General features: G+C 35.4%; 1 protein-coding gene across 13 annotated transcripts in view; it reads right to left on the bottom strand.

Moving 5' to 3' along the window:
* The window catches only part of LOC118184600 (adenylate cyclase type 10-like), a 195434-nt gene that overhangs the window by 84581 nt on the left and 96343 nt on the right, over positions 1-14510 (bottom strand). The window lies entirely within an intron of this gene.

Raw genomic sequence — 14510 nt, 5'->3', positions numbered from 1 at the left:
TCATTTTATTAGTATCACTAGAAAGAGGAAAAGGGATCCAAAGTTCTGATAAAACTGCTAAACTATTATTTTTGATAAATGTATGTGTATGTGCTCTGCTATATATGCAAAGAGTTATTTGATTAATTTTAAATGCAGGGAAAACCTGTAATAGCCCCACTATTGCTGTTAACATTAATAATAGTTTAATTTTTCCCATTGCACAACTGATACACTATTTTTTAAATTGCAAAATGGCAAATTGTAATAAAAAGCATTAACAAATCTGTTAAATGAAAAACGATGTTATTCTATTAAGTTAATTAAATTTCCTGGTAGTTGAATTCTTATCCAAAACTTTAAAAACTTTAAACTATAAAAAATCTTATATCTTAAACAGGAAGAATTTCAAGTGTTGTGACAATAAATATCTTACAGTATCCTGGGACAGTTAGGATCAGTTAAAAAAATTTTTTCATTGAAAAAGTATGACTCACAAATGATGGCCTACCAGATCCTGTTGAAGATGGCCTACAAAATCCTGCTGCTCAGGAGTGGGTAACTTTTGTGGCTTTAAACACTTCAGAATATCTTAGAAATGAAATATATATTTTAACAAACTATTATTAAAAAGTCATATTAATGGATTTTGAAGATGCATCAGAATCAATACATGGAGTTTTTGTGTATAAGCAGTGCAGGAGGGAAAGTGTTATATTATACAAGGTGTGTTAAAAAAGTTCAGTGAATTTTACCATAAAAAAAGGAAACAAGAGAAACAAGCAAAATAGCTTTACTGGCCTTCAAAGTATTCGCCATTAGCAACAATACACTTTTGACATCGGGTGTACAATTGTTGGAAACTGTCTGCAAATGCTTATTTCGGTATGGCTCGAAGCACCGTTGTCACACGTTGTTGGATCTCAGTAATGTCGGAAAAGTGTTGGCCTTTCAGAACTGAGGCGGGGAAACAGGAAGAAGCCACGAGAGCCAGATCTGGAGAATATGGAGGGTGATCCAAAACTGGAACCTGGCGCCTGTCAAGGAATTGGGTTACACGGATCGCTGTGTGCGACCGGGTGTTGTCATGGAGCAGATTTCCTGACCATAAACTTTCAGTAACATGTCATGTGTCTCCGTCGCCGTTTTGCCTAACTTGAAGCAAAACTTTATGTTTATGCGTTGCTCCATGTCACACTGACAATCTTTCTCACACTGACCGTGTTAAACTGCTCATAGCATGCGCTTCTTTTTATCTGTCGTAAAATGGCTCTAGATGACATTTCTCTCACTGCGTCTGCGTGAGTGCAAGATCCTAACCTCTGCGGTTTTTTAATTATGAGACCAATCACCGAACTTTTCGAACACACCTTGTATTAATACAACTCAGATAGCCTTATTAAATGTATCTACATCCTTCACTTTAAACTATCACATCACCTTCTTTCAGAGTAAAAGTAAAATGAGGTCAATTTGCACATGGATTCCATTACAGCAACTGTGTAGATAATATACCAGACAGATAATATATTGAAAATTTTAATGGCCATCAAATGTCATAGTGTCAAAAATATAGACACTCATCAAGAACTGTGTATTTCTACATATAATTCTAGGTAAGAATCTGTATTCTTGGTATCTTGGTTCACGCACTGCACCTCAACCCTGCAGACCATCTCTTTCTGTTTAAATAGTCATGACCTTACACTGGAGCTTAGCACAATATTTATTCGAGTAATCTGCTTAAAATTTTAATGATGAATCTTGCACAGTTGCACTGTTAACAATTACAGTTGCACTATTAACAACTGTTCAGAGAAACTTTACTTCACAGAGCTTAAAAGCATTTCTAATATTACTGTAACAGCTATATTACACATCTTTTTGGAAATTACTTTCTCAATTTAAAAAGCAAGTATTTCATACTAATTCATATTTATGATAGACTTATTCATATTTATGATTTATTTTAGATCATATTTATGTTTTATCTTCAGGTTTTTACATAATGTAAGAAGTTTACTTTATCACTTAAACATTCCCATTAGTGAAGAATTAAAAAAAATTAAATTCTCTCTCTATAAAAAAACACAAGTATTAATTGTTGATAAAGAACTAAAAGTTCTTTAAAAGTGAAAAAAATTAAAGTTTGCTCATGGGTTTGTTTATTCTTATAAATAAGAAAATTATTCTCAGAGCTGGAGGTAGGTTAAATAACACTAATAAAGCAAACCATTAACCAAAATTCTGTATTATACTTCATAATAATAATGAAATAAGCTGCCCAGTTAGTATAATTGTCAGGGAAGCTGACTGCGATGCCGAAGGGGCTAGGTTCGAATCCCGGAGAAGGCATGGTTGTAACTGTCCACCCTTTCATAGGAAAGGCGATGGTGGCCCACTATTAGGTGCCACCACATCCGGCCTTGTACAGATTAATGGACTGGGTTGCATTTGTAATTGTTCACAATCTGCCATTGGAAAAAAATAACAATAATAATAATAGTCAAATAATGAAAAAGTTTCATCTACACCAGCCTTTTGACTCATCTCAACATTTTGACTAACACATATCATCTAAAAAAGAACTGACTCGAATACCACCACTACATTTTACAATGAATATTTTTCAATTTCTCAATACAAATATTTAGGAAAAAAATATATTTTGCCATTTGCACTACTTATCGGCATTTTGTATTAAATATGCACACATAAAAAACATTTAATTAAAAACTGGTTACCATTTTTTAATTATCAAAATTTAAGTTATAATACTTTAATTCTAAAACTTAGTGTGAAATTTTGGTCTGCTTAATTTCTTTATGTCTGTCTTATTTCACTTAGTTTTAACCATAAATTAGGATGCACTTTTAATTTTGCTCTGTATTTATTTTTCAATGGAAGAAAATCCTTATTCATAAAAACAGGTTGTGCAAAAAGGGAATACAAATTTAATAACTTTATCTGAACTGCCTTTATTTTTATTTATTTATTTTTGGTTCAGCCAAAAATTAACAAGTGAGCAAAATATGCAAAATCTTCAATCTGATAAAAACATTTATAATTCTCCATTTAATTATCTAGGAAGAGATTTTGGGCTCAATTTTCATTAAATACAATATATGATGGAAATATATTTACTACAAATGTTTTTGTTACAGCTTTCTTTTATTACTAAAATCATTCATTTAGAAGTACTCACAGACTTAACTGCAGAAGTATGTTAATAACTTTGAAAAGCTTCTTGAATAGGAGAGGTAAAAGCACTTCTATATCTACAAACAATGCTAAAATTATTATTATTATTATTAATTATTTAGAATGAGTACACAGGTGAAACAACTGAATAGCCTCTTAAAATATGCCACTAGGTAATATTTAACTAATAAAGATATTACTTCCAAATTTAAAACTAATCAAGTTATCCAACTTCAAAAAGATTTGAGAAGTGAATATCAAGTCATTCAACTATCATCTAACACAAACAATGTAAAATTCATGATCAACATTATAACAGATCATAATAATCATCATGCAGATCAAGGTTGCTTTGAACAGTTAGCTTCTCACACTGTTCAAAGCATCCTTGATCCTTCTGTTATGCTCTGAATCTACTGATTTTCAGGTCCTTATATGGCATCATTTTCTTATTGATCTAGGCCTTTATGAAGTATAGCCAAGCTAAAACTTAATGAAGAATTTGAGTATCACCTATTCTGAGGAGAAAAGTTAATTAAATTTTTCTAGCTTTTATGACATAAAATAAAAAATATATTACTGAACACTTTACAAGCTAAGTATAACAAAGCAGTTTTACAAGGATGACATATATCATAATGCAGTGGTGGTGATAAAGGAAGATTTTCATTTTGCTAATGGACCATGAGCAGAATTGAAAAATGGTTACTGGCATGAATGAGAAAGTACAAATCACCTTACTGAAAATCCTATAATTTTTTGCAGCTTGTAATTATCATTCCTTTTCATATAATATAGTTCACATGTAAACTGTTTTAACATATTTTTATATGTATTCTCTTCAATACTTCGATCTGTCATGCATATACTTTGGTAATGTGTGTTACTTTTTAATTGTATAACTCTTTCGTTATTTGATTGAATATTAGAAGGTGAAATATAGTACACAAATGAAAACATTTTCCATTTTTAATGTAATAACCTTAAAAACTTTTCCCTGCATTCATTAGCTGGTGTAAAAGAAAGATATTAGATATTTTTTTTCTTATAAAAGCATAAACATTTGGTGGTCGTGTGTGCTTAATGCATGATATTATTAAAGAAAATAAGAGTAGACAATCTCCTATAACCAAAAAAATATATTAAATACTAAATTACAATTTAAATTACATTGCAGAGATCAACACAGAGCTCGGAACACAGTTCATGCTACCTTCGCGTACCGTTGTCCGACGAGAGGTCTGAGTGAGTAAAGATGTCGCTTTGCTGCTCCGATTAAGAACTGGATTTTACACGTGGCGCCATCTCATGAATAGAAGTTGAAGTATCTGTCGGAACGCCACAGTACTCCCTCCCAAGTACCATCGGTACGTTATAAGTACTTTGGGTTAAATTTAACCTTTCTTCCAGATCTGGTAGTTTTAGGTTGCTCTTTAACGGGATGTAAGCTTTCTTCCGGGAGTGATGTTGATGAGGAAGTTGTTGGATCTTGCATTAGAAATGCTGGTTTGAGACGATCGATTCCAATCACTGATTGTTTGCCATTGCAGATGATGGTGAAATGTTTCGGTGTTCGTTTGACAACTTTGAATGGACCATCATATGAAGGTGTTAAAGTTGGCTTAATTGCATCGTTGCGCACGAATAGGTGCGAAGATGTCTCAAGCGCAGGATGTACAAAATAGCTTGGCTGGTTATGCGAAGATGCTGGAGTTGGCGAGATATTGCTCATGGTCTCATGTAAACGTTGAAGGAATGTTGGAGGGTCGATTACTGGAGTAGATTCCGGGTGAAAGAATTCACCTGGCACACGGAGGGTTGTACCATATAACATTTCAGCACAAGTGCTACGAATGTCTTCTTTGAATGCTGTGCGAAGACCAAGCAAGACTAGGGGTAAGGCTTCTGTCCAGTGTGTGCTACTGTGGCACTTCAGACCTTGTTTGAGAGATCGGTGAAAGCGTTCCACCATCCCATTTCCAGATGGATGGTATGGTGTGCGAATATGGCGAATGCCAAGAAGAGAGGTGAGGGATGCGAACAAGTGACATTGAAATTGTCGGCCTTGGTCAGTAGTGATGGTGGTAGGCATGCCAAATCTTGAAAGCCACTGGGAGATGAATGCTCGAGCTACAGTTTCAGCGGATATATTTTCAATAGGAATGGCTTCAGGCCATCTTGTGTACCGATCAATACAAGTGAGGAGGTAAGTGTAACCATTTGAAGGAGGCAATGGGCCAACCAAGTCTAAGTGCACATGATCAAAGCGTCTTGCTGGAAGGTTAAATTGTTGAATGGGGCTGTGAGTGTGATGGGATACTTTACACCGTTGACATCTAATACATGAACGAGTCGATTCTGTGATGTCTTGATTCATTGCTGGCCAGACAAATCTGTCTGCGATTAGCTTTTTGGTGGCACGGATTCCAGGATGTGCCAAATTGTGCAAGGCATTAAACACTTCACGTCTAAAATTGACAGGAATATAGGGACGTATTCTATTGTTCTCTATATCACAGTAAACTTTAAGCGTTGGATCAATATGCAGCGGTTGTAACTGAAGGGAGGTTTGTGGATTTGAGATTAGGTTCTTGAGTTCCTCATCATGCAGTTGAGCTTTTGCAATTTCAGAGAAATCTGGGGTAGTGAGGTTGATATTGTTTACCCGAGACAAGGCATCAGCGACACAATTATCAGTACCAGAGACACATCTGATATCTGTACTAAACTGGGCAATGAAATCCAGATGTCGAAGCTGACGAGGAGAACATGAGTCAGAGTTTTTTCTAAAAGCGAAGGTTAATGGTTGATGATCGGTGAAAATGATGAAGTCGTGTCCTTCCAAGTTGTGCCGGAAGTATTTAACAGCACAGTACACAGCAAGTAGCTCTCTGTCATATGTGCTGTATTTTCTTTCTGCAGTAGTAAGTTTTCTGGAAAAGAATGCCATTGGGGAAAGTCCTTTAGTGGTATGGGCTTGAAGCACTGCTCCTATGGCCGTGTCAGATGCATCTACCATAATAGAGAGCTGATCACTAGGTGAGTGATAAGAAAGTGTGGCTGCATTTGCCAGATCGTGTTTGCATTGCACGAATGCTGCAGATGCAGATTCAGTCCAAGGGACAGCTCGTTGATCGTTTTTTTTTGCTATTCTTCAGAAACTCATGTAGGCAGGCTTGTGTTTTTGCGGCATTTGGCAGAAAGCGTCGGTAGAAATTTAACATTGCTAGAAAACGCTTCAGTTCAGAGATGGTTTTGGGCTGGGGTAGGTCGTTAATTGCTTTGACTCTTTCCGGTAAAGGTTTGACTCCATTCTGGGTAATAAGACATCCAAGAAAGGAAACTGAGGGTTGACCAAGTACACATTTGGATGGATTTAGTTTTAATCCATGATCTTTAAGGCGATTGAAAATCTGACGCAGATATTGAAAATGTTCTTCCGCATCTGTAGATGCAACCAGGATATCATCAAAATATGGGATGCAGAAATCGAGGCCAGACAGTACTTGGTGTATGAAACGCTGAAATGTTTGGCCAGCATTGCGAAGGCCAAATGGCATATATAAGTACTCAAAGAGACCAAATGGTGTAGTCACTGCGGTCTTAGGCACATCTTCAGCATGCACTGGGATCTGATGATATGCTCTGGCAAGATCGAGGGTAGAAAATATGTTTGTTCCATGAAAAAGATGGGTACAGTCTTGGATATGTGGGACTGGATATCTGTCAGGGACTGTGATGGCATTAAGTCGACGATAATCTCCACACAGCCGCCAGTCACCATTAGACTTTTTAACCATGTGAAGTGGACTGGCCCATGGACTTTTAGATGGGCGAATGGTTCCCTGTGCTAGCATGAATTCAAATTCTTTGTGAGCAGCTTTTAGCATCTCTGGAGAAAGACGACGAGGCTTGGAAAATACAGGTGGGCCATGTGTTTCAATGTGATGATACACTTCTGGCTGATGAGTATGCTGCCCTGATTTGGATGGGTTTAAAATGTCAGGGAATTCTGCTAATAACCGATGAAACCGCGTGCTGCCCGATAAAACACTTATGTTGGTAGGTACGTTTGATACGTGAGAAGCTTGGCCCTGTGATGTCAGCTGAGTTGTAGCATCAATTAAGCAATTATTCTTGACATCCACTAGAAGGTGGAAATGTGTCAAGAAGTCGACACCAATAATTGCTTGAGTTACATCCGCAATAATAAAAGGCCAGTTGAAAGTCTGGCGCAAGTTTAAATCAAGTGTCAATAGTTTGGTGCCGTAGGTTGCAATTTGGGTACCATTGGCTGCATACAGTACAAGTTTATTAAGTTGGTGAGCATTTGTTTTAGTTCTCGGGAGCACTGATATGTCAGCTCCAGTATCTACTAGAAAACATAACTGAGTTGAACGATCAGCCAGTACTATTCTGTCGATGTGGCGGACATTCTGTTGGCCAGCAGAAGACCACCCATTTAGTTTCCCGCTTGTACAAAAGTGCATGGAGGGGCACACTTGCGAGCTTGAGAGCCAAAGTTCATATGATAAAAACATATGTCACTTGTGGGTTCTTTGTACTGCGTTCGAGTATTATGACGAGATTGACTCCTGCTTCGGGCACGAAATTTATTACGTGGGCCCTGATTTGATCGATTGTATCTCCGTGAAGCATGAAGACTTGTAGAGAGTTCAGATACTTTTTTGGTCAATTCAGCCACTTTTTGTTCGAGGGATGAACTGGAAGATGCAGCATTAGCAGCACTGACATAAGCTGGAGTAACAAGTTCATTAATTTTGTCAGCCATTGCTGCTAAACGGGTTAGATCTTCATTGGAAGCAGCGAGAATTATTTGTATGTTATTAGGGAGACGCGAAAGCCATAGTGACTTCAACAAGTCGTCACTAAAATGGCTTCCTGCCAGATCACGCATTCGTGACAGCAAGTATGAAGGTCGCTGATCTCCAAGTTCAAGTCCTTGTAGTAAAGTACGTATTTTGGAAGATTCACTTTCTGAATAGATTTCAATGAGCCACTGTTTCAGTTTGGAGTATTTATCACAATCAGGTGGTTTGAGAATTAAGTCATGCACTGAATTCAGAATATCAGACTCAATTGCTGCAACTACATGGTTGAATTTTGTAGAATCCTCACTAATGCGAGCGATAGAAAATTGTGCTTAGATCTGAGCGAACCAGAATGAAGGATTATTTTTCCAGAAAGGCGGTGGCTTCACCGCAATGCGTGTGATTTGTGGCTCTGGTCGAATATCGTCGGGCATACTGATAGATAATTTTCATTTTAAATAATAAACACTTAACAGCACAAATATTGTAGCATGAAGATACACTATTGATATTTTACCATGATAACAATAAATATTTTAACCATGCAGAAAAAATTTACGTAACGATACACACACAAATAAGACAGGGTCAGCAATTACACACACAAATAATATTTTACCGAAATGCATTTGAAAAGAAACCCTTATTTGAGAAAAAAAAATAAATGATGCGTTCATTTTGTATTGCGCACACACAAAATCACCACTTCACACTGCTAAGGCACTTTCGAAGGAAAAAGGAAATCACTCCTGTAGCACGTGGGAAAGAAATTCACTACTTTCGAACACTGAGGGAAGAATTTTGCCGTAGCACGTTGCAGAAAAATTACTGATGTAGCACATTTAGCGAAAATCACTATTGTATTACATTTGTCACAAAAGTTGAATGATCGAAGAATTATTGCACGACTGGCGAAGTCAGCGGAACGGAACAGATCACATTGATGATTTGCTGAAGCTCCTTGCGATGATATGCACGACTTTGAAAAAAAAAACACAAGCAATATATATCAATACTTCTAGAAATAATTGAAGGGGTACGTTGTAGCATACGTTTAATGTCCATATTCGTTGTTATTTTTAGTCAGTTCTTCAGAATGCCTTGGATGCACGTGGCTTAGGGTCGTTGAAAATCCATTCTCAGTAGCGTGCTCAGTCAAAAGGTCACCACTTTTGGTGGTCGTGTGTGCTTAATGCATGATAATTATTAAAGAAAATAAGAGTAGACAATCTCCTATAACCAAAAAAATATATTAAATACTAAATTACAATTTAAATTACATTGCAGAGATCAACACAGAGCTCGGAACACAGTTCATGCTACCTTCGCGTACCGTTGTCCGACGAGAGGTCTGAGTGAGTAAAGATGTCGCTTTGCTGCTCCGATTAAGAACTGGATTTTACACGTGGCGCCATCTCATGAATAGAAGTTGAAGTATCTGTCGGAACGCCACAAACACAATGCAGCAGAAGCATTTTGAATTATATATGGCACATGCTGCAATAATCTGCATTGGAATGCCTATGCAAATACAGTCAAAAGTCGTTAATCCGGACACCCATAATCCGGACCTCAAAGCTACAAAATTTCTGTGCATGCGTCAACGCATAATACCTTCACGCTTGCGCATATGTGTGTACGCATGCACATAATAGGTTTACGCATGCGCATTTAATGTATAACGGATGGTATAAGCTAAGCTAAAATTATCTAATTATCTATTTCAGTTAATGTTGCAGATTGCGTTGTTCCTTAATCTTTGAATTGGATCCGGCTTATTATTTTTTGCAGACTGTTAGAGCAATTTTATAAAAGTAAGCTCGAACTTTCGATTATGTCAAAAAGAATTTCCGATTCTGGAGCTGCCAAAGGATCTACAAAACGAAAGCACGTTTCGATGTCGATGTCCATCAAGCAAAAAGTGGAATTGCTTCAAAAAATGGATAAAGGCATATCCTTTGTTTCTCTAACCATTCCGAAATCTGTTTATCAATTTTATGCTGCTCTGCGGTGGGGGGGGGGGGACGTCGCGGCGCACAATGAGCTGGAAGTTGATCTGTCAGCGCTATCCTCATCTTCAAGGCAGATGTTTTTATTTTATTTGGCTTATAATTCCTTACTAAATGTAGTATTTCATTTCGATGTACTCCGTCTTCGATATGATTTAAATCAAATTCCTCGTCATTATAAATATCACAAACACACATCAAATAGTTTTCTGGTTGCAATTTTCTAATTTCGACTATGCGTAATGTATGCTTTACGCATGCACGTGTTGAAAGAAATGTTTAATAAAGTAAACAAATAAATATTAAGCTTTTTCTTTGTAAATTTTGATACCCTTTAGAACATAATTGCTCTTTATTTCATAAATTATGGTTTCATATTTTTAATTTTATAATTTCTGCATGCCATCTTACTAGATTTAAACTGATGATCTATAATCCAGAAAAAATTGATAATCCGGAATCGCCGAAGTCCCAATGAGTCCGGATTAAAGACTTTTGACTGTATTAGCTTCAGTGCTTCAGCAATAGTAACAGGCACTTTGATAATCAAAAGAATCAGGATGGCCTTAGGTATTGAAAGATAAGAGCCTGTTAGAAGCCAGTAGAATGATGACAGGATTATTATGACAGAATTGGGGATGAAGTTTGGAATCTATAGGAGGACAAGGAAGAAGTGGATTCAGTCCTTAAGATTTATAGTAAATTTCAATACTTGCTATGATATAATTTACCAGAAAGAGTTGGAGAGAGGAAAGTGAGTTAATGTGTTTTAAAAGCTTGTCCAACCAAACACATTTGAATTTTTGCTACCAATAATAAATGACAATGAAAAATGGGTTCTCTTTATGAATTTAAATAGATCAAATATTTATAGACCAGGCACTTTTCCAATATCCAGTGAAAAACAAGGATTACATCCATAAAAAGTTTCTAAACGCCTAACAGGATTTCAAAGCAGTGATCAAGTATTTACAAGCAACCAAATATTAATACACTGCCCACAATTCAATCATCTCTGTCATGACCTGAGAGAAAAGTACCAATTGTTAGTTAAACCTTTTGTGGTCCTCTCCTGCCCACGAAAATTCCTCCCCCCAGTGGTCGTCTGTTTTTCGTAGCATTTAATGTTGCTTTCTCTGTACATCATAACTTTCCATACATAACTTTCGTAGTGGATGAATGTCAATGAATATTAAGTAAAATTATAAGGAAATAAAGCATAATGGAAAAATAATATCTCTGTTTTTTCTAACAGCAGGATAATTTGATAACATCTGTTCCAGGTGGTCCACTCCTCCCATTTTGTTGTTGTAATCTTTTACAATTATTGATTTTTTTACAGTTCTTTTCCATGTTCCAACATCAATCATTGAGTTATTATGGACTGTACTCATCAAACGTATATCCTTCTTGTCTTTCCAATTCACGAACTTATTTTTTCTCTTTTTCTGCATTGAAGTCATCTCTGACTGTCTTGTATCTTATCTAAAATGACGCGAATATTCATAAAAACTGAGGCAAATTCAATTAGAAATAGAATGTCTGATTAATGATGCCCTCTAGGAGGTATTAGAACAAACAAAAATAAAAACTAAAACAAGTAGACATTTAGAAAACGTTTTAAATGTTTAAAATTTTCAAAATGTAGAAGAATGCTTGTTGCGCATTACGGCCGCCCTGAGGAAGTTTCACTTGAACGCGCTAGACATGAATGACGAAGAGATTAATTATCAGGAAGTAGCATTTCATAACAACAATACGTTACTCATTAGATAAATTTTCAATACAATCAAAGAAATATTTTTTGCACTATAGTACATCATTATAATAACATTGTTGAAAGTGGTTCATGACACTTAAACGACACCAGTTAGCCTACAGGATATTTAGCTGACACGGACACTTAGCCGACAGGACATTTAGCTGACTGGTCATTTAGCCAACAAGGACACTTAGCCAACACGGACGACAGTTAGCCAACAGGACATTTAGCCGAAAAGGGCATTTAGCCAACAGGCCATTTAACAGACACAGGCAGATAGCCGACAGGACATTTAGTTGACACGGACAGTTAGCCGACAAGGACACTTAGCCGATAGAACATTTAACTGATACAAAGAGTTACCGTCAGGACATTTAGCTATGGGACACTTAACTGTCAAGACATTTAGTCAACACTAAGCTGACAGTGACGTTTAGCTGACACATACACAATAATTATTTAAACTTACTATCAATTACAAAATTTCTCGACTTATCCATAGGTTCAATAATTAAGTTATTTTTTTCACCTATCAGTAAAATTCATTTTTCGATTCTTAAAGGTCACATATGCGATTTAAATTCTTGTGTAATTTAGCATTGTTTGATATGTATCGTGCTGTTTGGTGTATATTGGCCAAATTGAAAAAGTGCTGAAATTTCTCGTCAGGGAATACGAATTAAATTTCAAAAGGAAAAAAGAAATTTTTTTAGCTAAGTATGGTGGTCACTTAATTATATTTTAATATGATCTGAAAAAATTATCCGTAAAGCTTCTTCATTTAATCAACTTAATAATTTTTCTTGTTTAGTTAATGACATTAATTTTCCAATCTTGTTCTTCCAAATGCTTTCAAATTTCTAATAACTTTACGTTTCATTACTATTTTACTCATCACATCATGTTACAGTCTTTTCCTTACAAAAGTGTTTGCCTTCTCCCACTAATGAAATTTCTTTTCCCTGTCATGAAAAATCTGAATAATGCAATAAAAATTATTTTCATTCTTGAAATATACTTTTTTATAGAAACATATGGTGGTAAGAGTTGGTTTAGCAAATATATTTTATTTTGTTATTAAAAACAATTAAAAAAAGTGAATTTTTAAGACAAGCAAGGGTATAAAATTTTTGTGACCTCTATAATTTGCTGTTCATGCCACCATTCTTGAGATAAAAATTCTGTAACAATTTATTGACCATGCCTCTCGCTTAAAATACTTACTTAGGTTAATGTTTACAGCACTAAATTGGTGCATAATATTTAATGTAGAAGTAGAATATTCTTTAAGGTTTTGCTTTATTTATAACTGAAGCTGCAGAAGGAGGGGGCCACAAACCAAGTAGACAGAGCAAAGCGTCACATCCTGAAAAGTCACTGTAATGTAGTGCCATCTATCGATGCTGGATTTAACTAGATCAGTCATGTAATTACATAATACTATGTACTATATTTTGAAAGTCACAATGTGTAATTTTCAGTATAATATCTTATATTAATGTTGTTCTTATAATATATAAATTTTTGCAATATGTGTTAAAAATGTATAAATTTTAATTTTTTTCTCCCTCTTTCATTCCTTCTCTTTCTCATTTTCGGTTTAGCTACATGGTAATGGGAAAATTTTTGGTGCCCATTTTTCTGAATGTATTTATAAAGTTCTAGCCTAAAAAGGCAATTTTCATTGGAAGAGACTCTTATATATTAAGTAAAACAGTCACCCTATTTTTGTTAGGCTCAGCAGAGGCCGAGCTTTAAAGTTCATGAACCCTGACAGTTCGGCCTGAATTTCGAATCCCGCAAACAGACAGGCTGCATGGGTGTTTCCATGGTTTTCTCCATGTGTAACATGTATACAAGCCAGTTTTCATTAGAAAGTCCTTCCCGATGGCATCCCTTTTGGCCAGATAGTGCTTTGACTTTGCCGTAATTACATAAAACAAACCTACTTCCGTTAGGTGGCCACAGACTTGGTTTGTGGCCCTCTCCTTCTGCAGGTTCAGTTATGAATAAAACAAAACCTTAAAGAATATTTTACTTCTAAATTAAACATTATGCACCAATTTAGTGCTAGAAACATTAACCTAAGTAAGTATTTTAAGCGAGAGGCATGGTCAATAAAAAGTTACAGAATTTCTATCTCAAGAATGGTGGCATGAACTGCAAATTATAGAGGTCACAAATAATTTACACCTTTGCTTGTCTTAAAAATTCTCTTTTTTTAATTGTTTTTAATAATAAAATAAAGTATATTTGCTAAACTAACCCTCACCAATATATGTATATATAAAAAGTATAATTCAAGAATAACAATAATTTTTATTGCATTATTCAGATTTTTCATGACAGGGAAAGCAAATTTCATTAGTGGGAGGAGCCAAACGATTTTGTAAGGGAAATAATGTAACAAGATGGGATGAGTAAAATTGTAATGAAGCGTAAAGTTATTAGAAATTTGAAAGCATTTGGAGGAGCAAGATTGGAAAATTAATATCATTAAGAAAACAAGAAAAATTATTAATGATGTGAAAGTGTTAAAAAAACCAGTTGATTAAATGAAGAAGCTTTATGGATAATTTTTGAAGATCATTTTAAAATGTAATTAAGCGACCTGCATACATAGCTAAAAAAATTCTTTTTTCCTTTCGAACTTTTATTCAGATTCCCTGACGAGAAATTTCAGCGCCTTTTTCAATTTAGCCAATACACACCAAACAGCACAATAAA

Source organism: Stegodyphus dumicola, chromosome 11 (genome assembly GCF_044657685.1).
Source record: "Stegodyphus dumicola isolate Sdum_Otavi_A_Nest chromosome 11, ASM4465768v1".
NCBI classification, from domain to species: Eukaryota; Metazoa; Arthropoda; class Arachnida; order Araneae; family Eresidae; genus Stegodyphus; species Stegodyphus dumicola.
Note: the sequence above shows the minus strand (reverse complement) of the source record. Positions and strands in the feature narration are given on the sequence as shown.